This window comes from Enhydra lutris, unplaced genomic scaffold, assembly GCF_002288905.1.
Source record: "Enhydra lutris kenyoni isolate GAN:26980312 unplaced genomic scaffold, ASM228890v2 scaffoldscaffold42, whole genome shotgun sequence".
Classification (NCBI taxonomy): Eukaryota; Metazoa; Chordata; class Mammalia; order Carnivora; family Mustelidae; genus Enhydra; species Enhydra lutris.
Window position 1 is genome coordinate 17438507 of NW_019154126.1, and position 26826 is coordinate 17465332.

The window sequence follows — 26826 nt, forward strand, 5'->3', positions numbered from 1 at the left end:
AAAAAAAAAATAAAAAAAATGTACATATATATATATATATATATATATATATATATGCACAGTTGAGTTTTGTATATTGATCTTCTATCCTGCCATCTTGCTGAACTCATTTATTAGTTTTAATCTTTTTCTCTAGTAAGTTCTTTAGAATTTCTACATATAAATCATTTCATCTGCTAACAGAGATCATTTTACTTCTTTTTTTCCAATCTGGATGCTTTTATATCTTTATCTTGGGTAACTGCCCTGACTAGAACCTCCACAACAATATTGAATACGTGTAAGAGGAGACATTTGTCTTGATCTTAGGGTGAAAGTACTTAGTCTTTTACCATTAAGTATGATGCTAGCTGTGTATTTTTTAGAGATGCCATTTATCAGATTAAGGATGTTCCCTTCTATTTCTTGTTGAGTGTTGTGGGGTTTTTTTAAATCATGAAAGGTTGTTAAATTTTGTCAAATACTTTTTCTCCTTTTATTGAGATGATCATGTGGTTCTTGTCCTTTATTGTATTGATATTTGTATTACATTAATTCATTTTCAGAAGTTAAGCTACCTTTGCATTTCTGGGATAAATTCTGCTTGATGACAGTGCATAATTCTTTTTTTATTTTGCTAGGTTCAGCAGAGTTTTGTTGTAAAATTTTTTAATAATTTTTTTATTAACATATAATATATTATTTGCCCCAGGGATACAGGTCTTTGAATCGCCAGGCTTACACACTTCACAGCACTCACCATAGCACATACCCTCCCCAATGTCCATCACCCAACCACCCTCTCCCTATCCCCCCCTCCCCCTGCAACTTTCCGTTTGTTTTGTGAGATTAAGAGTCTCCTTCTCTTAATCTCCCTCCCGATCCCATCTTGTCTCCCTCCTGATCCCATCTTGTTTCATTTTTTCCTTCCTTACCCCCCAAACCCCCCACTTTGCCTCTCAAATTCCTCATATCAGGGAGATCATATGGTAATTGTCTTTCTCTGATTGACTTATTTCACTCAGTATAATACCCTCTAGTGCCATGCATGTCATTGCAAATGGCAAGATTTCATTTCTTTTGATGGCTGCATAGTATCTCATATATATATATACATATATATGTATATATATTTATTTTTATAAATTAATATTAATATATTAATATTATATATAATATATTAATAATATTAGTAATACATTAATATATTATTAATAATTAATAATAAATTAATATTAATATATTATTTATATATATATAAAATCACATCTTTATCTATTCATCTGTTGATGGACATGTAGGTTCTTTCCATAATTTGGCCACATTTGTATCTTTAGGGTAAATACCCAATAGTGTGATTGCTGGGTTGTAAGGTGGCTCTATTTTCAAGTTTTTGAGGAACCTCCATGCTGTTTTCCACAGTGGCTGTACCAGCTTGCATTCCCACCAACAGTGTAGGAGGGTTCCCCTTTCTCCGCATCCTTGCCAGCATCTGTTCTTTCCTGATTTGTTAATTTTAGCCATTCTAACTGGTGTGAGGTGGTATCTCATTGTGGTTTTGATTTGTATTTCCCTGATGCCAAGTAATGTGGAGCACTTTTTCATGTGTCTGTTGGCCATCTGGAGGTCTTCTTTGCAGAAATGTCTGTTCATGTCCTCTGCCCATTTCTTGATTGGATTATTTGTTCCTTAGGTGTTGAGTTTGATAAGTTCTTTATAGATTTTGGATACTAGCCCTTTATCTGATATGATGTTTGCAAATATCTTCTCCCATTCTGTCAGTTATCTTTTGGTTTTGTTGATTGCTTCCTTTGCTGTGCAAAAGCTTTTGATCTTGATGAAATCCCAAGAGTTCATTTTTGCCCTTGCTTCCCTTGCCTTTGGTGATGTTTCGAGGAAGAAGTTGCTGTGACTGAGGTCGAAGAGGTTGCTGCCTGTGTTCTCCTCAAGGATTTTGATGGATTCCTTTCTCACATTGAGGTCCTTCATCAATTTTGAGTCTACTTTTGTGTGTGGTGTAAGGAAATGGTCCAGTTTCATTTTTCTGCATGTGGCTGTCCTATTTTCCCAACACCATTTGTTGAAGACACTGTCTTTTTTCCACTGGACATTCTTTCCTGCTTTGTCGAAGATTAGTTGACCATGGAGTTGAGGGTCTATTTCTGGGCTCTCTATTCTGTTCCATTGATCTACATGTCTGTTTTGTGACAGTAGTGTACTATCTTGATGATGACAGCTTTGTAATAGAGCTTGAAGTATAGAATTGTGATGCCACCAATTTTGGCTTTCTTTTTCAAAATTCCTCTGGCTATTCACGATCTTTTCTGGTTCCATATAAATTTTAGGATTATTTGTTCCTTTTTTTTTTTTTTTTTTGAAAAAAATGGATGGGATTTTGATAGGGATTGCATTAAACATGCAGATTGCTTTAGGTAGCATAGACATTTTTACAATATTTGTTCTTCCAATCCATGAGCGTGGAACATTTTTCCATTTCTTTGTGTCTTCTTCAATTTCTTTCATGAGTACTTTATAGTTTTCTGAGTACAGATTCTTTGCCTCTTTGGTTAGGTTATTTCCTAGGTATCTTATGGTTTTGGGTGCAATTGTAAATGGCATTGACTCCTCAGTTTCTCTTTCTTCTGTCTTCTTATTGGTGTATAGAAATGCAACTGATTTCTGTGCATTGATTTTATATCCTGACACTTTATTGAATTCCTGTACAAGTTCTAGCAGAGAGTCTTTTGGGTTTTCCACATAAAGTATCATATCATCTGCAAAGAGTGATAGTTTGACTACTTCTTTTGCTGATTTGGATGCCTTTAATTTCTTTTTTATTGTCTGACTGCTGAGGCTAGGACTTCTAGTACTATGTTGAATAGCAGTGGCGATAATGGACATCCCTGCTGTGTTCCTGACCTTAGGGGAAAAGCTCTCAGTTTTTTTCCATTGAGAATGATAGTCACTGTGGGTTTTTCATAGATGGCTTTGATGATATTGAGGAATGTACCCTCTATCCCTACACTTTGAAGAGTTTTGATCAAGAAAGGATGCTGCAGGGAAATACAAATCAAAACCACAATGAGATACCACCTCACACCAGTCAAAATGGCTAAAATTAACAAATCAGGAAATGACAGATGCTGGCAAGGATGCAGAGAAAGGGGAACCCTCCTACACTGGTGGTAGTAGTAAAAGAATAAAAAATTTAGTAAAAGAATCTAGTAAAAGAATAAATCTAGTAAATAAATCTAGTAAAAGAATAAAAAATTTTAAAAAAGAAAAAAAAAGGATGCTGTACTTTGTCAAATACTTTTTTAGCATCTATTGAAAGTATCATATGGTTCTCGTTCTTTCTTTTATTAATGTATTGTATGACATTGATTATTTGCAGATGTTGAACCGGTCTTGCAGCCCTGGAATAAATCCCACTTGGTCATGGTGAATAATCCTTTTAATGTACTGTTGGATCCTATTGGCTAGTATTTGGGTGAGAATTTTCACATCTGTGTTCATCAAGGATGTTGGTCTGTACTTCTCTTTTTTTTAATGGGGTCTTTGTCTGGTTTTGGGATCAAGGTAATGCTGGCCTCATAAAATGAGTTTGGAAGTTTTCCTTCCATTTCTATTTTTTGGAACAGTTTCAGGAGAATAGGAATTAATTCTTCTTTAAATGTTTGGTAGAATTCCCCCGGGAAGCCGTCTGGCCCTGGGCTCTCGTTTGTTGGGAGATTTTTGATGACTGCTTCAATCTCCTTATTGGTTATGGGTCTGTTCAGGTTTTCTGTCTCTTCCTGGTTCCGTTTTGGTAGTTTATATGTCTCTAGGAATGCATCCATTTCTTCCAGATTGTCAGATTTGCTGGCATATAGTTGCTCATAATATGGGGTAGAATTTAGTGATTCATCACTTGCATATAATACCCAGTGCTCATGACAACAAGTGCCCTCGTTAATCCCATTTACACAAGTCTCCACCCCCACCTCCCCAGCACCTTCAGTTTGCTCCCTACTTAAGTGAATCTTATGGTTTACCTCCCTCTCTGTTTTCCTCTTATTTTTATTTTTCCTTTTCTTCTCCTCTGTTCATCAGTTTCGTTTCTTCAATTCCACATATGAATGAAATCATATGCTTTATGTCTTTCTCTGACTGACTTACTTCCCTTAGTTCCATCCGTGTTGTTGCAAATGGCAAGATTTCTTTCTATTTTGTTTAATGGCTAAGTAATATTCCATTGTATATATATATAGAATATTTCTCACTTAAATGTTTGGTAGAATTCACCAGTGAAGATATCTGGGTCTGGAATTTTTATTTTGGTAGTTTTCTAATTATATTCAGTATTCTAATTATATTCAATCTCTTTACTTATTACAGGTCTTTTCGAATTTTCTATTTCTTCTTGATTCAATTTCAATAGTCAATTTCTCTATCTCTTTTAGGTATTTGTGTATTTCTTCTACATTATTTAATTTATTGGCATACAGTTACTCATAGTATTCCTTATAATCTTTAATCCTTAAAAATTTCTGTCAGTAGTATTGTCCCTCTTTCCTTTTTTTTTTTTTTTTTTAACAATTTAATTTATTTATTTAACAGAGAGAGAGAAAGTGAACACAAGCAGGGGAAGCAGCAGGCAGAGGGAGAGGGAGAAGCAGGCTGAGCAAGAAGCCCCATGTGGGGTTCGATCCCAGGACACTGAGATCACGACCTGTGCCAAAGGCAGATGCTTAACCAACTGATTCACCCAGGAGCCCCTCCTTTCATTTTTTTGTTATATTAATCTGTGTCTTTTTCTTCTTCATTTTGCTTTCTGTGTGGTCAGACTAGCTAAACATGTGTCAGTTTTGTTTACTTTTTTAAAAAGATTTTATTTACTTACTTATTTATTTGAGAGACAGAGTGAGTGAGAGCATGAGCAGGTGGGAAGGGCAGAGGCAGAGGGAAGAACAGACTCCCCACTGAGCAGAGAGCCAATGTGTGGCTCCATCCCAGGACCCTGGGATCATGACCTGAGACAAAGGCAGATGATTAACTCACTGAGCCACCCAGGCACCCCATCAGTTTTTTCTTTTAAAGGACCAAATTGGTGTTTTAAAATTTTCTGTGTTGTTTTTCTGTTTTCTATTTTGTTTATCTATGCTCTAATCTCTGTTATTTCCTTCCTTTTGTTTCCTTTAGGTTGTTTGCTTTTTCCCACTATCTTCAGGTGGAAGTTTAGGTTGCCAATTTAAGATATGTTTTCTTTTTAAATTTGGTGTTTTATGTTTCCCTTTAAATACTGCATTAGCTGCATTACATAAGGTTTGGTAAATTGTGTCTTCATTTTAATTAATCTCAAAGTATTTTCTGATCTTACTTGTGATTTGCTTTGATCCATTAGTTATTTAGGAATATACTGTTTAATTTCCACATATTTGTGAGTCCCCAATTTCTTTCTGTTATTGATTTCCCTTCCTCACTCCATTAAGGCTGTAGAACATATTTTATATAATTTAAATTTAAAAATATTTGATACTTATTCTATATTCTAGCAATGACCGATCTTAGTGAATGTACACTTGAGAGGAAGATGTAATCTGCCATTGTTTGGTGGTGGCCTGTAAAGGTCTTTTAAGGATAGTTGGTTTATAAATGTTGAAATCTCTATTTCCTTGTTCTTCTTCTTTCTAGTTGCTCTATTATTGAAAGTGAAGTATTAAAATCTCTATTATTGTCAAATTGTCTGTTTTTCCCTTCAATTCTGTCAGTTTTTGCATTTTGGTGGTTCTGTTGTTAGGTGCATATATGTTTATAATTTTTGTATATTCTTGATAGCTTGAGGCTTTTATCATTATAAAATGTTCCTTTTTATCTCTGATAGCATTCTTTGCTTTAAAGTCTATTTTAGCTGACGATAGTATTGCCACTCCAGCTTTTTTATGATTGCTGTTTGCAAAATACATCTTTCCTCTATCCTTTTACTTTCAATCTATCTGTATCTTTGAATATAAAATGTATCTCTGGGGGCACCTGGATGACTCAGTTGGTTAAGTGTCCAACTCTTGACTTCAGCTCAGATCATGATCTCAGGGTCAGAAGATAGAACCCCACATTGGGGTCTGTATTGGGTGTGGAGCCTGCTTAAAATTCTCTCTCTCTCTCTTCTCCTCCCCCCCACCAGGTGCTCTCTAAATAAATAAATAAATAAATAAGTCAATGAATTAATTAAAATGTTTCTCTAGTAGACAGTATATTTTTGAATTTTTTCCCAAGCTGACAGTTTTGACTATTTGATTGATTAGTACACTCACATTTATTTTATTATGGATATAATTGAACTTACATATATTACTTTACATTGTGTTTCTGTATGTCTCATTTTTTTTTGTTCCTCTGTTCTTCCTTTGCTACTTTCTTTGTTTTAAGTAAATATTTTCTAGTAGAACAATTACTTCTTTTAATGATATTTTTCATTGTTTTTGTTATTTTCTTAGTGGTTTATATAGGGCTTACCAAATATATCTTAACTTATTAGAACCTACTTTAGACTTATACTAACCTACTTCCATTGAGATATAGATATGACTATAGGTCTATTCCCTTTTCCCTTTTTTGGTGCAATTATCATTATACATATTGTATCTATATATGTTACACATCCAACAATACAATGCTATAATTATTACTATATGCACTTTTAGGTCTATTAAAGGAGCTAAGAAAAGAAAAGAGAGCAAGTATATATTTATAGACTTTGGTATATTAATCTTACTATTTATCATTTCTGGTTCTCTTCATTTGCTCTGGTGGATTTGAGTTGCCATCTGGTATCATTTCCTTACTCCAATACAGCTTTTCTCCCACCTACCTTCTTTGTGCTTGTTATTGGAAATTATGTTTTTTATGTTATGGGTCTAACTATACATGATATACATGTTATTCATACAATTGCTTTTCCAGTATCATGTGGATATGAATTACTGTCTTGGGTCATTTGCATTTAGCCCAAAGAAGTTTCCTCAGTAACTTAATATTTATTTAAGACAGCTCTGCAAGCAGTTTTTCATTTACCTGGAAATTACCATAAATTTTTATTTCATTTTCATTTTGTAAGATGTTTTTTCTGGATAGAAGACCTTTGGTTGAATTTGGTTTTCTTTCTCCACTTGTAATGTGTCACCCCACAGGCTTCTGTTCTCCAACATTTCCGAAGAGAAATAATTTGTTAATGTTATTGGGGTAACTTTGTAAGTAACAATTCATTTTATTCTTGCTGCTTTAGAAATTTCCTCCTTCTTGGAGCACCTGGGTGGCTCAGTAGGTTAAGCCTCTGCCTTCGGCTCAGGTCATGGTCCAGGGTCCTGGGATCGAGCCCCACGTTGGGCTCTCTGCTCAGCAGGGAGTCTGCTTACCCTCCCCCCCACCGCCTGCCTCTCTGCCTACTTGTGATCTCTTTCTCTCTGTCAAATAAATAAATAAATAAAATCTTTAAAAAAAAAGAAATTTCCTCCTTCTCTTTGGCTTTCAAAAATTTTACTATGATATTTCCAGATGTGGCTCTCTGCATTTATTTGAGTTGTTTGAGCTTTTTTAGGTGTGTAGATTTTTAAAAATCAAATTTGGAACATTTTCGAGTCATAATTTTGTTTAATTTTTTTCCCTACTCTTTTCCCCTTTCCTCTAGTACTTCCATTACTTAATGGTATCCCACAAAAAAGGGAATGCTCTTGCACTGCTAGTGGGATTGCAAACTGGTGCAACCACTTTCGAAAAACAGTATGGAGGTTCCTCAAAAAGTTAAAAATAGAATTACCCTATGATCCAGGAATCACAATATTAGGTATTTATCTAAAGAATACTAAAACATTAATTCAAAGGGATACATGCACTTCTGTTTATAGCAGCATTACCTACAATAGCATATTATGGAAACAGCCCAAGTGTCCAACTGATGAATGAATAAAGAAGATGTGGAATGTGTGTGTGTGTTTATGTGTGTGTGTGCGTGTGTGTGTGCGTGCGTGTATAAAATGGAATATTACTAGACCATAAAAAAGAACGAAATGTTGCCATCTGCAATGACATGAAGGGAGCTATAGAGTATTATGCTAAATGAAATAAGTCAGAGGAAGACAAATATCATATAAATTCACTCATATGTGTAACTTAAGAAACAAGACAAATGAGCAAAAGGAAAAAAATGAGAGAGAAGAGGGCAAACTGAGAAACAGACTCTTAACTGTAGAGGGCAAACTGATGGTTCCCAGAAGGGTGGTGAGTTGGAGGATGAGGGAAATAGGTTATGGGGATTAAGGAGTGCACTTGTGATGAGCCCCAGGGATTGATGTATAGAAGTGTTGACTCACCACACCTGGAACTAATATACTGCATGTTAGCTAACTGTAATTTAAATAAAAACTTAAAAAAGAGGGAAAAATGGTATCCCACATTTTTCTGTTCATTTTTCTTTATTCTGTTTTATTTTTGTTCCTTGGACTTCATAATATATCTTCCTATCTTCAAGTTCATTAATTCTTTCTTCTGCCATTTCATATCTACTATTGGGTTCCTCAAGTGACTTTTTCATTTATATTTTTGTACTTTTTAAATCTAAAATTTCCGTTTGTTTTTTAAAAAAAATTTCCATATCTTTACAGATATTTTCTCTTTGGTGTGATATTGTCATCATAGCTTCTTTGTTAAGCTGTCTGCTTCACTTGGTATTACACACAAATGGTAGGCTTCACTAACTGCTATTCAATTGCTCTGTTGTTCTACACACTGTCCAGGGGAGATAGAAGGCCAAGGCTTAAGTGCTATAGACTCTTGCTCTTCTTACAGAGATTTAATAAGTGTTTCTTCATTTGATATATTCCCTTAGGAAAATTATAATTTTTACCAGCTATGATTGTTTCACTGGGGAACACATATATGGAGTTCCTCATGTCACCATTCCAGAAGCATTTTTTGTGAGTGAGAAAGAGGGAGCATGAGCTGAGGGGAGGGAGAGAGACAGAGAATCTCAAGCAGGTTCCATGTTCAGCACAGAGCCAGATGTAGGGCTCAATCCCAGGACCCTGAGATCATGACCTGAGCCGAAGGCAGATGTTTAACCCACTGAGCCACCCAGGTGTTCTCAGAATCTTTTTTTTTTTTTAATCCCTGAATAATATTCCATTGTATTTGTATACCAAATTTGTAACACCTTTTGTTTATCCATTCATTTGCTGATGGATCCTTAGATTGCTTCCATCTTTTGACTCTTGTGAATAATGCTGAACAACTAGGGTGTATAAATATGTGTTTTAGTTTCTGCTTTCAATTCTTTGGGGATATAAACCCTGAAATGGAATTGCTGGATTATAGAGTAATTGTATTGTTTATTTTTTAAAGAAGTGTTTCCGTAGTGGCTGTAATATTTAACATTCCTATCAGCAGTGCACAAGGGTTCTAATTTCTCCTCATCTTCACCAACACTTGGTTGAGTATTTTTGTTCATTTGTGATAATACCAACACAATGGGTGTGAGATGACATCTTATTGTGGTTTTGATTTGCATTTCCCTGATGATTAGTGATATTGAGCATCTTTTCATGTGTTCATTGTATATTTGCATATCTTTTTGAGAATAATGTCTTCTCAAATCTTTTGCCCATTTTCAAAGTCATTCTTTCCTTTTTTTAAACTGTTGGAGTTCTTTATATGTATTCTGGATATTACTAGAAATTACTAGAAATATGAAATTACTAGAAAAATTAATAGAAATATTACTAGATATTACTATAAATTACTAGAAATATGATTTATTTACTAGATATATGATTTACAAATGTTTTCCCCTATTTTGTGGGTTGCATTTTCACTCTGTTGATCATGTTCTTTGATGCACAAAAGTTTTTAATATTGATGTAGTACAATTTATGTATTTTTTATTTTGTTGCCTGTGCTTTGGTGTCATATTCAAGAAATCATTGCTCTTGATTCACTTTGAGTGAAATTTTATATACAGTGTTAAGGTAAGTGTTCAACTTCATTCTCTTGCATGTGGAAGTGTTTGGGTTAAATTGGTGTTATTTTTTCCTCAAATGTTTGATTGGATTTTGTAATGAAGCCACCTGAGCCTGGAGTTCTTTGTGGAAATTTTTTATTTAATTTAATTAATTAATTTAATTGACAGAAAGAGAGCACAAGTGGGCAGATAGGCAGGCAGAGGGAGAGGGAGAAGCAAGCTCTCCACTGAGCAGGGAGCCCCTTGCAGGGCTAGATCCCAGGACCTTGGGATCATGACCTGAGCCAAAGGCAGCTGCTTAACAACTGAGCCACCCAGGTGCCTCTCTTTGTGGAAATTAAAATCAGAAGATAGAAAACATTCAGATTTTTTGTTTCTTTCTGTGTCAATTTGATAACCTCTATCTTTCATGGAAATAAGTAGTCTATCATAAATACTATCTAAATTGTTGAATATATTGATATAATATTAATAATATTTCTTTTTTTAAGATTTTATTTGTTTATGTGACAGAGAGACATCACAAGTAGGCAGAAAGGCAGAGAGAGGGGGAAGCAGGCTCCTTGTTGAGCAGAGAGCCCAAGACCCTGAAATCATGACCTGAGCTGAAGGCAGAGGCTTTAACCCACTGAGCCACCCAGGCGCCCCTCTGTTTACTATTTCTATGGATTATAGAGGTGCTGAATTATCCAACTTTAATTGTGGATTTGTCTTTTTCTCCTTTCATTTTTGTCAGTTTCTTCCTCATATATTTTGTGGGGGCTTTTGTTAGTTTTTTATTTCAAGGGTTTATTTAAAAATACAGTAAAATTGGTTTCAGGTGTCGAATTTAGTGATTCATCACTTGCATATAACACCCAGTCCCCATGTCAACAAGTGCCTTCCTTAATACCCATCACCCATTTAGCCCATTCCCCTAACCACTTCCCTCTATCAACCCTCAGTTTGTTCTCTATAGTTTTTTTTTTAAGATTTTATTTATTTATTTGAGAGAGAGAGGGAGAGCATAAGAGAGGTGAGAGGGTCAGAGGGAGAAGCAGACTCCCCACTGAGAATGGAGCCTGATGTGGGACTTGATTCTGGGACTCCAGGATCATGACCTGAGCTGAAGGAGGTTGCTCAACCAACTGAGACTCCCAGGAACCCTGTTCTCTGTAGTTCAGAGTCTCTTATGATTTGTTTCCCTCTTTTTTTCCTTCTCATATGTTAATCTGTTTTATTTCTTAAATTCCACATATGACCGAAATCATATGGTATTTGTCTTCCTCAGGTTGACTTATTTTGCTTAGCATAATACACTGTAGCTTCATCTGTGTCATTGCAAATGGCAAGAGTTCATTCTTTTTAATGGCTGAGTCATATTTCTTGATATATATATATTGCCTCTTCTTTATAGATTCATCAGTCAATGGATGTCTGGGCTCCTTCCATAGTTTGGTTATTGTTGATAATGTTCCTATAAGCAACAGGGTGCATGTGCCCCTTCAAATCTGTTATTTTTGTATCCTTTGGGTAAATACCTAGTAGTACAATTGCTAGAGAGTAGCTCTATTTTTAACTTTTTGAGGAACCTCCATACTGTTTTCCAGAGTGGCTGCACCAGTTTGCATTCCCACCAACAGTGTAACAGGGTTCCCTTTCCTTTGTATCCTTGCCAACATCTGTTGTTTCCTGTGTTGTTAGTTTTAGCCATTCTGACAGGTGAGAAGAGGTATCTCTATGCTTTTGATTTGTATTTCCCTGATATGAGTGAGTTGAACATCTTTTTTTTTTTTTTAAGATTTTTTTTACTTATTAGAGAGAGAGAGCATGGGGAGATGGGTTAGAGGGAGACGGAGGGAGAGAATCTCAAGCAGACTCCCCAGTGAGGGCAGAGCTCAATTTGGGGCTTGGTCTCATAACCCTGAGATGAGTGAGTTGAACATCTTTTTTTTTTTTTTTTAAGATTTTTTTTACTTATTAGAGAGAGAGAGCATGGGGAGATGGGTTAGAGGGAGACGGAGGGAGAGAATCTCAAGCAGACTCCCCAGTGAGGGCAGAGCTCAATTTGGGGCTTGGTTCCATTTCTATTTTTTGGAACAGTTTCAGGAGAATAGGAATTAATTCTTCTTTAAATGTTTGGTAGAATTCCCCCGGGAAGCCGTCTGGCCCTGGGCTCTCGTTTGTTGGGAGATTTTTGATGACTGCTTCAATCTCCTTATTGGTTATGGGTCTGTTCAGGTTTTCTGTCTCTTCCTGGTTCCGTTTTGGTAGTTTATATGTCTCTAGGAATGCATCCATTTCTTCCAGATTGTCAGATTTGCTGGCATATAGTTGCTCATAATATGGGGTAGAATTTAGTGATTCATCACTTGCATATAATACCCAGTGCTCATGACAACAAGTGCCCTCGTTAATCCCATTTACACAAGTCTCCACCCCCACCTCCCCAGCACCTTCAGTTTGCTCCCTACTTAAGTGAATCTTATGGCTTACCTCCCTCTCTGTTTTCCTCTTATTTTTATTTTTCCTTTTCTTCTCCTCTGTTCATCAGTTTCGTTTCTTCAATTCCACATATGAATGAAATCATATGCTTTATGTCTTTCTCTGACTGACTTACTTCCCTTAGTTCCATCCGTGTTGTTGCAAATGGCAAGATTTCTTTCTATTTTGTTTAATGGCTAAGTAATATTCCATTGTATATATATATAGAATATTTCTCACTTAAATGTTTGGTAGAATTCACCAGTGAAGATATCTGGGTCTGGAATTTTTATTTTGGTAGTTTTCTAATTATATTCAGTATTCTAATTATATTCAATCTCTTTACTTATTACAGGTCTTTTCGAATTTTCTATTTCTTCTTGATTCAATTTCAATAGTCAATTTCTCTATCTCTTTTAGGTATTTGTGTATTTCTTCTACATTATTTAATTTATTGGCATACAGTTACTCATAGTATTCCTTATAATCTTTAATCCTTAAAAATTTCTGTCAGTAGTATTGTCCCTCTTTCCTTTTTTTTTTTTTTTTTTAACAATTTAATTTATTTATTTAACAGAGAGAGAGAAAGTGAACACAAGCAGGGGAAGCAGCAGGCAGAGGGAGAGGGAGAAGCAGGCTGAGCAAGAAGCCCCATGTGGGGTTCGATCCCAGGACACTGAGATCACGACCTGTGCCAAAGGCAGATGCTTAACCAACTGATTCACCCAGGAGCCCCTCCTTTCATTTTTTTGTTATATTAATCTGTGTCTTTTTCTTCTTCATTTTGCTTTCTGTGTGGTCAGACTAGCTAAACATGTGTCAGTTTTGTTTACTTTTTTAAAAAGATTTTATTTACTTACTTATTTATTTGAGAGACAGAGTGAGTGAGAGCATGAGCAGGTGGGAAGGGCAGAGGCAGAGGGAAGAACAGACTCCCCACTGAGCAGAGAGCCAATGTGTGGCTCCATCCCAGGACCCTGGGATCATGACCTGAGACAAAGGCAGATGATTAACTCACTGAGCCACCCAGGCACCCCATCAGTTTTTTCTTTTAAAGGACCAAATTGGTGTTTTAAAATTTTCTGTGTTGTTTTTCTGTTTTCTATTTTGTTTATCTATGCTCTAATCTCTGTTATTTCCTTCCTTTTGTTTCCTTTAGGTTGTTTGCTTTTTCCCACTATCTTCAGGTGGAAGTTTAGGTTGCCAATTTAAGATATGTTTTCTTTTTAAATTTGGTGTTTTATGTTTCCCTTTAAATACTGCATTAGCTGCATTACATAAGGTTTGGTAAATTGTGTCTTCATTTTAATTAATCTCAAAGTATTTTCTGATCTTACTTGTGATTTGCTTTGATCCATTAGTTATTTAGGAATATACTGTTTAATTTCCACATATTTGTGAGTCCCCAATTTCTTTCTGTTATTGATTTCCCTTCCTCACTCCATTAAGGCTGTAGAACATATTTTATATAATTTAAATTTAAAAATATTTGATACTTATTCTATATTCTAGCAATGACCGATCTTAGTGAATGTACACTTGAGAGGAAGATGTAATCTGCCATTGTTTGGTGGTGGCCTGTAAAGGTCTTTTAAGGATAGTTGGTTTATAAATGTTGAAATCTCTATTTCCTTGTTCTTCTTCTTTCTAGTTGCTCTATTATTGAAAGTGAAGTATTAAAATCTCTATTATTGTCAAATTGTCTGTTTTTCCCTTCAATTCTGTCAGTTTTTGCATTTTGGTGGTTCTGTTGTTAGGTGCATATATGTTTATAATTTTTGTATATTCTTGATAGCTTGAGGCTTTTATCATTATAAAATGTTCCTTTTTATCTCTGATAGCATTCTTTGCTTTAAAGTCTATTTTAGCTGACGATAGTATTGCCACTCCAGCTTTTTTATGATTGCTGTTTGCAAAATACATCTTTCCTCTATCCTTTTACTTTCAATCTATCTGTATCTTTGAATATAAAATGTATCTCTGGGGGCACCTGGATGACTCAGTTGGTTAAGTGTCCAACTCTTGACTTCAGCTCAGATCATGATCTCAGGGTCAGAAGATAGAACCCCACATTGGGGTCTGTATTGGGTGTGGAGCCTGCTTAAAATTCTCTCTCTCTCTCTTCTCCTCCCCCCCACCAGGTGCTCTCTAAATAAATAAATAAATAAATAAGTCAATGAATTAATTAAAATGTTTCTCTAGTAGACAGTATATTTTTGAATTTTTTCCCAAGCTGACAGTTTTGACTATTTGATTGATTAGTACACTCACATTTATTTTATTATGGATATAATTGAACTTACATATATTACTTTACATTGTGTTTCTGTATGTCTCATTTTTTTTTGTTCCTCTGTTCTTCCTTTGCTACTTTCTTTGTTTTAAGTAAATATTTTCTAGTAGAACAATTACTTCTTTTAATGATATTTTTCATTGTTTTTGTTATTTTCTTAGTGGTTTATATAGGGCTTACCAAATATATCTTAACTTATTAGAACCTACTTTAGACTTATACTAACCTACTTCCATTGAGATATAGATATGACTATAGGTCTATTCCCTTTTCCCTTTTTTGGTGCAATTATCATTATACATATTGTATCTATATATGTTACACATCCAACAATACAATGCTATAATTATTACTATATGCACTTTTAGGTCTATTAAAGGAGCTAAGAAAAGAAAAGAGAGCAAGTATATATTTATAGACTTTGGTATATTAATCTTACTATTTATCATTTCTGGTTCTCTTCATTTGCTCTGGTGGATTTGAGTTGCCATCTGGTATCATTTCCTTACTCCAATACAGCTTTTCTCCCACCTACCTTCTTTGTGCTTGTTATTGGAAATTATGTTTTTTATGTTATGGGTCTAACTATACATGATATACATGTTATTCATACAATTGCTTTTCCAGTATCATGTGGATATGAATTACTGTCTTGGGTCATTTGCATTTAGCCCAAAGAAGTTTCCTCAGTAACTTAATATTTATTTAAGACAGCTCTGCAAGCAGTTTTTCATTTACCTGGAAATTACCATAAATTTTTATTTCATTTTCATTTTGTAAGATGTTTTTTCTGGATAGAAGACCTTTGGTTGAATTTGGTTTTCTTTCTCCACTTGTAATGTGTCACCCCACAGGCTTCTGTTCTCCAACATTTCCGAAGAGAAATAATTTGTTAATGTTATTGGGGTAACTTTGTAAGTAACAATTCATTTTATTCTTGCTGCTTTAGAAATTTCCTCCTTCTTGGAGCACCTGGGTGGCTCAGTAGGTTAAGCCTCTGCCTTCGGCTCAGGTCATGGTCCAGGGTCCTGGGATCGAGCCCCACGTTGGGCTCTCTGCTCAGCAGGGAGTCTGCTTACCCTCCCCCCCACCGCCTGCCTCTCTGCCTACTTGTGATCTCTTTCTCTCTGTCAAATAAATAAATAAATAAAATCTTTAAAAAAAAAGAAATTTCCTCCTTCTCTTTGGCTTTCAAAAATTTTACTATGATATTTCCAGATGTGGCTCTCTGCATTTATTTGAGTTGTTTGAGCTTTTTTAGGTGTGTAGATTTTTAAAAATCAAATTTGGAACATTTTCGAGTCATAATTTTGTTTAATTTTTTTCCCTACTCTTTTCCCCTTTCCTCTAGTACTTCCATTACTTAATGGTATCCCACAAAAAAGGGAATGCTCTTGCACTGCTAGTGGGATTGCAAACTGGTGCAACCACTTTCGAAAAACAGTATGGAGGTTCCTCAAAAAGTTAAAAATAGAATTACCCTATGATCCAGGAATCACAATATTAGGTATTTATCTAAAGAATACTAAAACATTAATTCAAAGGGATACATGCACTTCTGTTTATAGCAGCATTACCTACAATAGCATATTATGGAAACAGCCCAAGTGTCCAACTGATGAATGAATAAAGAAGATGTGGAATGTGTGTGTGTGTTTATGTGTGTGTGTGCGTGTGTGTGTGCGTGCGTGTATAAAATGGAATATTACTAGACCATAAAAAAGAACGAAATGTTGCCATCTGCAATGACATGAAGGGAGCTATAGAGTATTATGCTAAATGAAATAAGTCAGAGGAAGACAAATATCATATAAATTCACTCATATGTGTAACTTAAGAAACAAGACAAATGAGCAAAAGGAAAAAAATGAGAGAGAAGAGGGCAAACTGAGAAACAGACTCTTAACTGTAGAGGGCAAACTGATGGTTCCCAGAAGGGTGGTGAGTTGGAGGATGAGGGAAATAGGTTATGGGGATTAAGGAGTGCACTTGTGATGAGCCCCAGGGATTGATGTATAGAAGTGTTGACTCACCACACCTGGAACTAATATACTGCATGTTAGCTAACTGTAATTTAAATAAAAACTTAAAAAAGAGGGAAAAATGGTATCCCACATTTTTCTGTTCATTTTTCTTTATTCTGTTTTATTTTTGTTCCTTGGACTTCATAATATATCTTCCTATCTTCAAGTTCATTAATTCTTTCTTCTGCCATTTCATATCTACTATTGGGTTCCTCAAGTGACTTTTTCATTTATATTTTTGTACTTTTTAAATCTAAAATTTCCGTTTGTTTTTTAAAAAAAATTTCCATATCTTTACAGATATTTTCTCTTTGGTGTGATATTGTCATCATAGCTTCTTTGTTAAGCTGTCTGCTTCACTTGGTATTACACACAAATGGTAGGCTTCACTAACTGCTATTCAATTGCTCTGTTGTTCTACACACTGTCCAGGGGAGATAGAAGGCCAAGGCTTAAGTGCTATAGACTCTTGCTCTTCTTACAGAGATTTAATAAGTGTTTCTTCATTTGATATATTCCCTTAGGAAAATTATAATTTTTACCAGCTATGATTGTTTCACTGGGGAACACATATATGGAGTTCCTCATGTCACCATTCCAGAAGCATTTTTTGTGAGTGAGAAAGAGGGAGCATGAGCTGAGGGGAGGGAGAGAGACAGAGAATCTCAAGCAGGTTCCATGTTCAGCACAGAGCCAGATGTAGGGCTCAATCCCAGGACCCTGAGATCATGACCTGAGCCGAAGGCAGATGTTTAACCCACTGAGCCACCCAGGTGTTCTCAGAATCTTTTTTTTTTTTTAATCCCTGAATAATATTCCATTGTATTTGTATACCAAATTTGTAACACCTTTTGTTTATCCATTCATTTGCTGATGGATCCTTAGATTGCTTCCATCTTTTGACTCTTGTGAATAATGCTGAACAACTAGGGTGTATAAATATGTGTTTTAGTTTCTGCTTTCAATTCTTTGGGGATATAAACCCTGAAATGGAATTGCTGGATTATAGAGTAATTGTATTGTTTATTTTTTAAAGAAGTGTTTCCGTAGTGGCTGTAATATTTAACATTCCTATCAGCAGTGCACAAGGGTTCTAATTTCTCCTCATCTTCACCAACACTTGGTTGAGTATTTTTGTTCATTTGTGATAATACCAACACAATGGGTGTGAGATGACATCTTATTGTGGTTTTGATTTGCATTTCCCTGATGATTAGTGATATTGAGCATCTTTTCATGTGTTCATTGTATATTTGCATATCTTTTTGAGAATAATGTCTTCTCAAATCTTTTGCCCATTTTCAAAGTCATTCTTTCCTTTTTTTAAACTGTTGGAGTTCTTTATATGTATTCTGGATATTACTAGAAATTACTAGAAATATGAAATTACTAGAAAAATTAATAGAAATATTACTAGATATTACTATAAATTACTAGAAATATGATTTATTTACTAGATATATGATTTACAAATGTTTTCCCCTATTTTGTGGGTTGCATTTTCACTCTGTTGATCATGTTCTTTGATGCACAAAAGTTTTTAATATTGATGTAGTACAATTTATGTATTTTTTATTTTGTTGCCTGTGCTTTGGTGTCATATTCAAGAAATCATTGCTCTTGATTCACTTTGAGTGAAATTTTATATACAGTGTTAAGGTAAGTGTTCAACTTCATTCTCTTGCATGTGGAAGTGTTTGGGTTAAATTGGTGTTATTTTTTCCTCAAATGTTTGATTGGATTTTGTAATGAAGCCACCTGAGCCTGGAGTTCTTTGTGGAAATTTTTTATTTAATTTAATTAATTAATTTAATTGACAGAAAGAGAGCACAAGTGGGCAGATAGGCAGGCAGAGGGAGAGGGAGAAGCAAGCTCTCCACTGAGCAGGGAGCCCCTTGCAGGGCTAGATCCCAGGACCTTGGGATCATGACCTGAGCCAAAGGCAGCTGCTTAACAACTGAGCCACCCAGGTGCCTCTCTTTGTGGAAATTAAAATCAGAAGATAGAAAACATTCAGATTTTTTGTTTCTTTCTGTGTCAATTTGATAACCTCTATCTTTCATGGAAATAAGTAGTCTATCATAAATACTATCTAAATTGTTGAATATATTGATATAATATTAATAATATTTCTTTTTTTAAGATTTTATTTGTTTATGTGACAGAGAGACATCACAAGTAGGCAGAAAGGCAGAGAGAGGGGGAAGCAGGCTCCTTGTTGAGCAGAGAGCCCAAGACCCTGAAATCATGACCTGAGCTGAAGGCAGAGGCTTTAACCCACTGAGCCACCCAGGCGCCCCTCTGTTTACTATTTCTATGGATTATAGAGGTGCTGAATTATCCAACTTTAATTGTGGATTTGTCTTTTTCTCCTTTCATTTTTGTCAGTTTCTTCCTCATATATTTTGTGGGGGCTTTTGTTAGTTTTTTATTTCAAGGGTTTATTTAAAAATACAGTAAAATTGGTTTCAGGTGTCGAATTTAGTGATTCATCACTTGCATATAACACCCAGTCCCCATGTCAACAAGTGCCTTCCTTAATACCCATCACCCATTTAGCCCATTCCCCTAACCACTTCCCTCTATCAACCCTCAGTTTGTTCTCTATAGTTTTTTTTTTAAGATTTTATTTATTTATTTGAGAGAGAGAGGGAGAGCATAAGAGAGGTGAGAGGGTCAGAGGGAGAAGCAGACTCCCCACTGAGAATGGAGCCTGATGTGGGACTTGATTCTGGGACTCCAGGATCATGACCTGAGCTGAAGGAGGTTGCTCAACCAACTGAGACTCCCAGGAACCCTGTTCTCTGTAGTTCAGAGTCTCTTATGATTTGTTTCCCTCTTTTTTTCCTTCTCATATGTTAATCTGTTTTATTTCTTAAATTCCACATATGACCGAAATCATATGGTATTTGTCTTCCTCAGGTTGACTTATTTTGCTTAGCATAATACACTGTAGCTTCATCTGTGTCATTGCAAATGGCAAGAGTTCATTCTTTTTAATGGCTGAGTCATATTTCTTGATATATATATATTGCCTCTTCTTTATAGATTCATCAGTCAATGGATGTCTGGGCTCCTTCCATAGTTTGGTTATTGTTGATAATGTTCCTATAAGCAACAGGGTGCATGTGCCCCTTCAAATCTGTTATTTTTGTATCCTTTGGGTAAATACCTAGTAGTACAATTGCTAGAGAGTAGCTCTATTTTTAACTTTTTGAGGAACCTCCATACTGTTTTCCAGAGTGGCTGCACCAGTTTGCATTCCCACCAACAGTGTAACAGGGTTCCCTTTCCTTTGTATCCTTGCCAACATCTGTTGTTTCCTGTGTTGTTAGTTTTAGCCATTCTGACAGGTGAGAAGAGGTATCTCTATGCTTTTGATTTGTATTTCCCTGATATGAGTGAGTTGAACATCTTTTTTTTTTTTTTAAGATTTTTTTTACTTATTAGAGAGAGAGAGCATGGGGAGATGGGTTAGAGGGAGACGGAGGGAGAGAATCTCAAGCAGACTCCCCAGTGAGGGCAGAGCTCAATTTGGGGCTTGGTCTCATAACCCTGAGATGAGTGAGTTGAACATCTTTTTTTTTTTTTTTTAAGATTTTTTTTACTTATTAGAGAGAGAGAGCATGGGGAGATGGGTTAGAGGGAGACGGAGGGAGAGAATCTCAAGCAGACTCCCCAGTGAGGGCAGAGCTCAATTTGGGGCTTGGTAATCATAACCCTGAGATCATGACCTGAGCCAAAACCAGGAAGGAGTCAGGCATTTAACTGACTGAGCCTCCCAGGCCCCCCAGTGATGTTGAGCATCTTTTCATGAGTCTGTTAGGCATCTGTATGTCTTCTTTGGAAAAATGTCTGTTCATGTCTTCTGCCCATTTCTTAACTGGATTATTTATTTTTTGGTTCTTGAGTTTGATAAGTTCTTTATAGATTTTTGAATCTAGAAAATAAATCTATAGATTTTACTTTATATTTATTTACATATTATATATTACATAATTATGTAATATATATTATATCTTTATTATGCTATATAATAATTATAATATATAATATATATAATTATATTTTATTTTATATTTTATTTATAGATTTCATAAATCTATAGCTTTTATTTATTTGAGTTCTTTCTCTTTTCTTTTTGATAAGTCTGGCTAGGGGTTTATCAATTTTATTAACTCTTTCAAAAGAAGCAGCTCTTAGTTTTATTAATATGTTCTACTGGGTCTTTGTTTCTATATTGTTTATTTCTGATCTAATGTTTATTATTTCCTTTCTTCTGCTGGCTTTAGGCTTTATTTGCTGTTCCTTTGCTAGCTCCTTTAGGTGAAAGGTTAGGTTGTATATTTGAGACTTTTTTCATTTCTTGAGGTAGGCCTGTATTGCTATATACTTGCCTCTTATGACCAACTTGGTTGCATCCCAAAGGGTTTGGACTGTTGTGTTTTCATTTTCATTTCATTGCTTCCATGTATTTTTTTATTCCTTCTTTAATTTCCTCGCTAACCCTTTCTTTCCTTAGTAGGATGTTCTTTAATCTCCATGTATTTGTCGTGTTCCCAAAGTTTTTCTTGTGGTTTATTTCAAGTTTCATTGTGTTGTGATTTGAAAATATGCATGATATGATCTCAGTCTCTTTGTACTTATTGAGGCCTGATTGTGATCCAGTATTTGATCTACTCTGGAGAATGTTCCATGTGCACTCTGCTGCTTTAGGATGAAATGTTATGTATATACCTGTTAAATCCATCTGGTCCAGTGTGTCATTCAAAGCCATTGTTTCTTTATTGATTTTCTGCTTAGATGATCTGCCCCCTGCTATTATTGTATTATTATTATTATTTTAAAGATTTTACTTATTTATTTGACACAGAGAGAGAGAGAGAGAGAGAGAGAGATCACAAGTAGGCAGAGAGGCAGGCAGAGAGAGAGGGGGAAGCAGGCTCCCCGCTGAGCAGAGAGCTGGATGTGGGGCTCGATCCCAGGACCCTGAGACCATGACCTGAGCTGAAGGCAGAGGCTTAACCCACTCAGCCACCCAGGCGCCCCTTATTGTATTATTATCAATGAGTTCCTTTATGTTTGTTATTAATTGATTTATATACTTGGGTGCTCTCAAGTTGGGGCATAAGTACCTACCATTGTTAGATCTTATTGGATAGACCTCTTTATTATGATATAGTGTCCTTCTTTATCACTTGTTACAATCTTTGGTTTAAAATCTAGTTTGATAAAAGTACGGTTAGTCCAGCTTTCTTTTGATGACCATTAGCATGATAAATGGTTCTCCATCCCCTCCCTTTCAATCTGTAGGTGTCTTTAATCTAAAATGAGTCTCTTGTAGGCAGCATATAGATGGGTCATGTTTTTTTTTTTTGTTTTTAGCCATTCCGATAACCTATGTCTTTTGAGTGGAACATTTAGTCCATTTACATTCAGAGTGATTATTGTTAGACATGAATTTAGTGCCATTGTATTACCTGGAAAGTTGGTGTTTCTGGTGATTTCCTCTGTTCCTTTCTAGTCTTTGTTGCTTTTGACCTTTCTTACCCACCCAAAGAGTCCCATTTACTATTTCTTGCAGGCCAGTTAAGGGATCACAAACTCCTTTGGTTTTTGTTGTCTGGGAAACTATTTATTTATCCTATTCTGAATGACAGCTTTGCTGGAGTAAGTATTCTTGGCTGCATATTTTTTCCATTGAGCACAATGACTATATCATGCCAATTTCTTCTGGTCTGCCAAGTTTCTGTGGAGAGATCTGCGGCAAACATTATTTGTCTTCCTTTGCAGGTTAAAGACATTTTCCCCCCTTGCTGCTTTCAGGATCATTTCCTTGTCTGTGTATTTGCAAATTTTACTACGATATATCTTGTTGTTAGCTGACTTTTGTTGATTTTGATGGCAGTTCTCTGTGCCTCCTGGGTTGCAATGTCTGTTTCCTTCCCCACATTAGGGAGGTTATTGATCTCTAATTTGCTCAAATAAATCTTTGCCCCCTTTTCCTTCTCTTCTTCTTCTGGGACTCCTATGATATGAATGTTATTGCACTTTATAGAGTCACTGGGTTCCCTAAGTCTACATTCATTATCTGGTATTTTTCTTTCCTTCTTCTTTCCTGCTGCATTATTTTCCATAATAGTGTAGTCTATATCACTAATTCGTTCCTCTGCTTCTTCCATCTTTGTTGTCAAAACATCCAGTCAGTTTTACACCTCCATTATAGCATTTTTTACTTCAGCCTGACTAAGTTTTAGGTCTTTTATCTCTGTGGTAGGGACTCCCTGGTGTCTTCTATAATTTTCTCAAGTCCAGCTAGTATCCTGATGATTGTCATTTTTTTTTAAGATTTTATTTATTTATTTGACAGAAAGAGAGAGAGGTCACAAGTAGGCAGAGAGGCAGGCAGAGAGAGAGAGGGAAGCAGGCTCCCTGACGAGTGGAGAGCCCAATGCAGGGCTCAATCCCAGGACCCTGAGATCATGACCTGAGCTGAAGGCAGAGGCTTTAACCCACTGAGCCTCCCAGGTGCCCCAATGATAGTCGTTTTAAATTATGGCTCAGGCATATTACTTATATCTGTGATCCCTGGCTGTGTCCTCTTGTTCTTTCTTTCGGAGTGAATTCCTCTGTCTTGACATTTTGTCTAGGTCTCTGTCTTCTGTGTGTTAGGGAAGCCTGTATGTTTTTTGCTCCTAAAAGTAATGGCTAAATTAAGAATAGGCCATATATTGTCCAGGGCCTGGCATTTCAGGAAATTTTTTTGGTGTATGCTGTATGTATTCTGCTATTGTGTTTTGGTTGCTCTTTCCCTCAGATCAGTCCTCTGCAGATTTTCTCCTTGCCTGCAGTGGGGAGTGTTTGGACCTGGTCTAGTGTGTGGCAAGTTTTAACTAGGTATGTTTTGGTCTGCGAGTTAGGAAAAAAAACTAGATCCTATTTCTCCTAGGGCTGAAGGTTTGCAGCACTCTATGGTCAGACTCAGTGCATGTGGGGGTTTATGCTGGTGTTCTGGGGGAGGGGCCTGTTGAACTGATTCTCAGGCCGACTTACTCCAGTGGAAATGCACCTGCAGGGCACACTGGGCCAGGGGTTGGTGTAAGTGACTTGAGTCTCCACTGGAGGCACTATGTTGTTCACTGAAGTTTGTGCTGTGGGCCGGGGTGGGCAGGGGGAGATTGGATGGCATCACTCCACTCTCCTGTCCGCAGAGAGGGGAGTTCATGCCCGCCACTCTCAGGGAACCCTCACAAAAAACTGAACGATCTCCCCTATTGTGTCCCTGGCTCCACTAGAACCCTGCTTTCATGGTGGTGTCCGAGGCATCTCTCTGCCTGATGGCACAGTGCTCCTGTGTTTTATCTCAAGCACACCAGCTGGGTTTCAACATTCCAAATTTTAGGGACTCGGCAGGGCAAGAACCTCCACTGATCCTCTCAGGAAGGATTTTACTGCACTGGGGCTCTTGCTGGTTTGTCCCAGAAAAGCCCAGACTGTGCAGGGCCTCAGAGTTTAATGGTAAAACACAGCCAAACATGTTTCCAGGTTAGCTGCCTTCAGCAGGTGCCTCTGCTGCTATACTAATTAACGAGGCTGCTCAATGGGGTCCATTTTGTCTTTTGTCCCCTAAGAGACAGTGCCATCTCTTCCAAATGCATTCCAAAGAGGGAGGCTGTCTCTACCTCTGCACCTCAAGGGGTCCTCAGGCCATGTTGCTCCCTCTGTGGTCTCCTTCCCCACAGGAGAACTGTTAAGCCACCAGGCTCAACCCCAGCTATGGAGAAGACTTCTAAAACTTCATACTTTGAGCTCTGATGCTTATAAAAACTTGCAATAATCAGGGCGCCTGGGTGGCTCAGTGGGTTAAGCCGCTGCCTTCGGCTTGGGTCATGGTCTCAGGGTCCTGGGATCGAGTCCCACATCGGGCTCTCTGCTCAGCAGGGAGCCTGCTTCCCTCTCTCTCTCTGCCTGCCTCTCTGTCTACTTGTGATCTCTGTCTGTCAAATAAATAAATAAAATCTTAAAAAAAAAAAAACTTGCAATAATCAGCCATGTCCTTTTCCTAGTCAATGGTTTTGGACAAGAGTTTTTCTTGTGTAGTCCCTTTTGTGCTGTTTTCTCTCTCTCTCTTTCCCTCTCAGTCCTCTCTCCATGATCAGGGCTCCCTCTCTGCTGCACCTACAATTCCTTTCTCCCCTAACTCAACTCTCCTCAGCTGCTACCTTACACAGTGTGGCCTTTTCTCTTCCTTTAGATGTGCAGTTTGTTCTCTCAGTCCTCGATTGATTTCTTGGGTGTTTAGGATTTCATATTTTTCTATCTGTGTTTCAGGAACAAGGCCATCATAAGGTCCCCCTACTACTCCCTGCTTCATGTATTTTGAAGCAGGTGGGTATATTCACATTTAGGAATGGCATTTCTTTTCTTTTCTTTTTTTTTAAGATTATATTTATTTACTTGACTGGGAGAGACACAGTGAGAGAAGTAACACAAGTAGGGGGAGTGGGAGAGGAAGGAGTAGGCTTCCTGTGGAGTAGGGAGCCCAATATGGGGCTCTATTCCAGGACCCTGGGATTATGACCTGAGCCAAAGCCAGATGCTTAATGACTGAGCCACCCAGGAACCCCTGTATCTGTATATTTTAAGTGAATTTCTTGTGGAAAGCATATAGTAAGACTTAACTTTATTATCCAATTGGATAATCTCTAACTTTTAATGGGACTATTTAGTCCATATGCATTACATGTAATTATTGATATGGTTAGGTTTAAATCTACTGTTTTGCTACTTGTTTTCTATTTGCTCCATATACTTTCTTTTTTTTTTCCTTTTCCTATCTTTTGGATTATTTTTTAGTACTCCATTTTATGTCCTCCATTGACTAATTTATTATACTAATTCATTCCACTTTTTAATGATTAATACAAAGTTTATGGCATGCATCTTTAATTATTAGTGTACCTTCAAATAGTATTATGCCACTTCTACAATAACGTAAGAATTTTCATCAGTATGTAGTTGATCCTTGAACAACATGAGAGTAGGAGCACTGACTTCCCTCACAATGTAGTCAAAAATCCGTATGTAGCTTTTTTTTTTAAAAGATTTTATTTATTTATTTGACAGACAGAGATCACAAGTAGGCAGAGAGGCAGGCAGAGAGAGAGGAGAAAGCAGGCTCCCTGCCGAGCAGAGAGCCCGATGCAGGGCTCGATCCCAGGACCCTGGGATCATGACCCGAGCTGAAGGCAGAGGCTTCAACCCACTGAGCCACCCAGGCGCCCCCGTATGTAACTTTTGACTCCTAAAACTTAACTGCTAATAGCCGTTGAGTGGAAGACTTAACCAATAACTTAAACAATTGACTAACACATATTTTGTATGGTATATGTATGATATACTGTATATACTATATTCTTACAATAAAGTAAGCCAGAGAAAAGAAAATGTTTTTAAGAAAAATCACAAGGAACAACAAAAATGCATTTGTAGTACTGCACTGTATTTATTAAAAAGAGATCTATGTGTGTCGGTGCGCCTGTGCAGTTCGAACCCATGTTGTTAAAGGGTCAACTGTACTTTCAAGGTCTCTCTGCTCTGTCTGGCCAGAACTTGAATAGTTCAGAGATCTCTGTGTGAGCTGCGGGGGTTCATTTTAGAGTGCCCTTACTAATGTTCTCTGCCTGGCCTCATAGAGGCAACGGGGATCCTCTTCAGATTTTGAGCTCTTGCTCTGCCTAGCTTCCTCATTTCTGCTACTCTGCCTGCAAATTCCAGCTGCCTCAGCCTCCCTAACTCATTACTCTTTCCCCAACTCAGCAAGATTGCCATGCTCTCCTAGAGTTACCCTTCCATGCATCACTGTCTGAAAAGTAGCTCCAAAAAGAAAACTGGGACCTTCACAGGCCTTACTTTGTTTCAGTTCTCAGTGGTTACAGTTCTTCTTCCTCTGTTATTCACTGTCTGAAAACAATTGTTTTATGTATCTTCTCTGGTGTCCTGTTGTTTATTATAGTAGGACAAATCCAGTACCAGTTACTGCTTCATGGCCAGAAGCAGTTGTTTCCCCTTTGGTT

At 36.7% G+C, this 26826-nt stretch overlaps 1 pseudogene; it reads right to left on the reverse strand.

The window, feature by feature from the left end:
• The window catches only part of LOC111155519, a 71430-nt pseudogene extending 47455 nt beyond the window's left edge, over positions 1-23975 (reverse strand).
• Positions 23976-26826: the final 2851 nt, after the last annotated feature.